Source organism: Triticum dicoccoides, chromosome 2A (genome assembly GCF_002162155.2).
Source record: "Triticum dicoccoides isolate Atlit2015 ecotype Zavitan chromosome 2A, WEW_v2.0, whole genome shotgun sequence".
Lineage (NCBI taxonomy): Eukaryota > Viridiplantae > Streptophyta > Magnoliopsida > Poales > Poaceae > Triticum > Triticum dicoccoides.
This window is the reverse complement of record NC_041382.1, coordinates 788,425,482-788,430,281: the sequence shown is the minus strand read 5'-3', so window position 1 is coordinate 788,430,281 and position 4,800 is coordinate 788,425,482.

The following is a 4,800-nucleotide window of genomic DNA, read 5'->3' as shown; positions in this document are numbered from 1 at the left end:
GGTTTCCAAATAAATTAAATGAAGATATGGTGGTGGTATGGTCTCAATAGTACAACTTAAAGCCTTTCATGTTTTATACTTTCTCGGAAATTTGCTCTTGAAGAATCATGTATCTATGTTAGATCCGGTGAGAAAAGGCGGCTTCCAAGCAGAGGATGCAGGAGTGTTGGCCACATTTGATTTTCAACTTGGGTGTCTAAATATTCTCACAATACTTGACTCCCTTTCGGCCTTTGCGCCATTGGCGCAACGAGTCATCTAGTAATATAACTGCTAAAAGGGAGAGGCTCCTACAGAGAGATAGTTAGAGACGGTGAGATTTTTTCGATAAAGGACTTTTCATTGAATAGATATATCGAGGTGATACAATTGCATCGAAAGAAAGCCCAGCCTCTGCATAGATAGATGCACACAGCCAAAAAAGTCTAGAGTACCCTAAAAGCAAAAAATAATTCGATACAATGCCAATAAAAAAACATGTCCAGCCTAAGGAGTGGCAGATCCTATCCGTAGGTCACACCGCCATCCATGGGGGTAGAAAACCTCCCTGGCCGTACGCTCCAGCCGTGTAGACGCCATCATAAAAAGGTCCATGTCCTTCGGCCTTTGCAGGATAGACCAAGTACGGAGCCATCGTGTACACACATGAATAACCTGCATAGGAGATGAGACACATTTGTTATTAAAATTCACATCATTCCTGGTAAGCCACAGTGCCCAGCATAAGGCCGCCGCTCCCACAAGAATATGTGCAGAAAATTGTTTATCAATACCCCGCAACCAGTTGCCGATCATGTTCCGTGCACTATGTGGTGGGTATAGATTCGAAGCTACTTGAACTATGGCCCAAACTGCCCGAGCGAACTTGCACTCAAAAACTAAGTGTTTAATAGACTCGTCATGTTGGCAAAAGACACATGTCTTGGAACCATGCCAGTTTCGTCGTGCCAGATTATCTCTAGTTAGGATGACTCCTCTGTTAAGAAACCAGAGGAAAATCTTCACTCTTAAAGGGATTTTGAGCTTCCACAATTTCCTGTTATCAACTGGAACATCACAATGAACCATTGCATCATACATGGATTTGACTGAAAATTTGCCAATCTGATGTAAGTTCCATCGAAAAATGTCCGGCTCACCTGACAGTTGAATGTCCTCCGGGCGAGTGAGTAATTCATTCCATGCTGCCAGGCGAGGGCCAAAAAGGTCCCTACGGAAAGAAATATCAGGGTTTTCTTGTCCTAAAACTTGTTTGATTGTGACAAATTTATGTCTAACAATCATGTACAAGCTCGGATATTGCACCATTAGTGGGTTATTCCCTAGCCAGATATCTTCTCAGAATCGAACCTGAGAACCATCCCTAACTGAGAAGGTCCCAAATTGGAAAAAGAATTCCTTGACCTTCATCACACCACTCCAGAAATGCGAATCCCCAGGTTTCCAATGAACTTGAGAAATGGCATTGGATCCCACATACTTGTTGCAAATGATTTCCTGCCATACTCCATTCTCAGTGAGTAGTTTGTAAACCCACTTGCTGAGAAGATCAATGTTTTTAATCTCCAGGTCTTGGATTCCCAGCCCCCTTGACTTTTTGGTCTGCATAATACGCTCCACCTAGCCAGTCGATATTTCTTGGATTCGTTATCGCATTGCCAAAAAAATCTAGATCTAAAGTAGTCTAGTCGCTGGAGAACCCCTTTCGGTAGGTGGAAGAAGGACAACATGTATAAAACCATGTTGCTTAGAACTGAATTGATCAAGATCAATCGTCCTCCGTAAGACAAGAGCTTGGCCTTCCAACTGGCTAAGCGTTTCTCAAGTCTCTCTTCCACACATGTTTCCACTCAGCGATAGTTAAGCGCTGATACTGTATAGGAATACCCAGATATCGAATCGAAAACTGCCCGAGCCGGCATCCAAAAATCTCAGCATACTCAGGTGCTGATTATGCAGCATCGCCAAAGCAAAAAAGTTCGCTCTTATGAAAATTAATTTTGAGACCAGAAAGTTCCTCAAAAGCACATAAGAGCAACTTGAGATTTCTTGCCTTATCTAGATCATGATCCATGAATAGAATAGTGTCATCCACATATTGTAGAATAGATAGACCATCTTCTACCAAGTGTGGAATGACACCACTAATTTGACCGTCCAGCTTAGCCCGCTCAACAAGGGTAGCTAGCATGTCGGCCACTATGTTAAACAAAATAGGAGAAGCGGGGTCCCCTTGGCAAAGCCCCTTCCTTGTCTGAAAATTGTTGCCAACGTCATCACTAACTTTTATGGCCACACTGCCTCCAGAGACAAAGCTCTCTACCCAATGACACCATTTTTGTGAAAACCCCTTCATGCGCAAAGTTTGCAACAGAAAGGGCCACTTAACCTTATCATAGGCTTTTTCAAAATCTATTTTAAGAATGACACCATTCGACTTTTTTCGGTGAAGCTCATGTACAGTTTCGTGCAAGACGACCACTCCATCTAATATGTTGCGGCCTTGCATAAATGTTGTTTGAGTGGGTTTTACGACATGGACAGCCACCCCGTTCAACCGATTAGTTGCGACCTTCGTAAAGATTTTAAAACTTACATTCAGAAGGCAAATCAGTCGATATTGTTGAATACGACTAGCCTCCTTAATCTTAGGCAATAGGATAATTTCCCCAAAGTTTAAACGAGAAATGTCAAGGTCTTTAGCATGCAGTTGGTTAAACAACTGAACCAAGTCTGCCTTAATGACGTCCCAAAAACATTGATAGAACTCTGCGGGAAAGCCATCCAGACCCGGAGCCTTGTTGTGTTCCATTTGAAACACCGCAGTTCAAATTTCCTCCTCAGAGAACGGGGAGGTTAGGAATTCATTTTCCGCTTCCGTAACTTGAGGAATGTCATGAGTAATGGATTCATCCAGCTGAAAATTCGATTTAGCTGAAGGTCCAAAAAGCTCTTTGTAATACTTAGTAATAAAAGTTCTAAGTGGTACGTCCCCCTCAATTCGGCCTTCCTCCTGGTCAAGGGCGAATATGTGTTTCTTTCTATGTCTGCCATTGGCAAGCATTTGAAAGTATTTCGTATTATCATCACCTTGCACAAGCGAATCCGCCTTGCAACGTTGGTACCATTTAATCTCTTCCTCGCGTAGTAGGCGGGCTATCTGTTCATTTAGATTGCTTTTTTGCTCAATCTCAACTACAGACAGAGGCCTCACCTCTGCTATTTTATCAAGGGAATCAGTTAAGGTACATAGTCGCAGTTTTTCTTTTTTGTAGATGCCAGCAGTATGCTTGGCCCATCCACGAAGGAATCGACACAATGCGCGAATTCGATTATTCCGTCGTTGAATGGGTGTGTTACCGCGAGGCAGACGCGCCCACACTTTCTTAACCAGGTCATGAAATCCCTCTCTAGTGAGCCATCCCAATTCAAATTTAAATTGGTGACGGTTAGAATTTGGGATTGGTTGTCCAAAATCGGTGAGCAATGGAGCGTGATCCAATAAGGCCTCAATTCTTTTTAATGCCCGAATCGAGGCTAGGGGATATTTATATTCCCAGTCGGTGGTAACTAGCACCCGGTCAAGTTTTTCAAAGGTTGGCACCGATCGGTTATTGGCCCAGGTATATTGACGACCAGACATCGTGATCTCCCTCAGATCCAGACTGTCAATAACAGCATTAAAGAGGAAAGGCCACCTTGTATCAAACCGGGCATTGTTTTTTTCCTGCTGATATCGAAGGATATTAAAATCCCCCCCGATTAACATGGGGTAGGGATTGTCTCGACAGGTATTAACAAGTTCTTTTAGAAATGCAGACTTAAACTCCTCTTGAGTGGCGCCATATACTGCTGCCAGGCTCCAAAGGAAATTGTCGGACTTGTTTTGAAGGTTGAATTTGATATGATACTCCCCCTTTGACGTGGACAATAGTTGCAAGTACATAGAGTTAATACCTAGCAATATTCCACCGGACCTCCCAGTCGGCGGTAAGACATGCCATTCGTAATCCAAACCACATGAGAAGTGGTCCAGATCACGTGTTGGAAAGTCACGTTTGCGCGCCTCAGTGATAGCCACGAAGTCCAGTACATGATCCTTTACACAATCGGCAATGTGTTTGTGTTTAGCCAAGTCACCTAGACCTCTGCAATTCCTAAACATGCCTCTCATGCTGAACCAATTTTTTGTTTAGAGACCTTTGCCTTCTTAGAAGAGCGCCCTCTTTTCTTTCCTGAGTTAGACTTTTTCTTACGCACCTACGCGACAAGCTCACAAAGCGTAGTGTCGCGTACAGTATCGTCAAGGTCTTCTTTAGTCGTGTCTTTAACTAAATGAGAGAGAAGCTTGCATTCATGATTGGCATCAGCATCATCATCATCCTCATCCGACACGAGAGTGTCAACAAAGCTCGACAACTTAGGAGCAAGCGTAAGCCGGTCGAAATCCACTTGTTTAAGGGCCCTAACCAAAAAGTCTATCTCTTTCTCATTGCGTCCTAGTGACACTCTAAGTCTAGTGATATTTGAAGATACTTTGGATTTATCAAAAGACATAAAAGATTTGCGAGAGAGTATACCTTCGAAGTCGAGGTTGCGGGCAGCCATCCTACGCATGGCCTTAACCATAGAGTCCTCGTAGGTGGCTGCTGAACCGTCAGTCCCGACGTAATGACGCGGCGAAGGAGTAATATCGGCCGTCGAGCCCGTCCCGACGACTCCGAGAGGCGGAGTAGACTGTTGCGGTGATGAAGAAGAAGATCGCAGGGGCTGCTCCTCAGCCTCCTCGGGTCCGGAAGC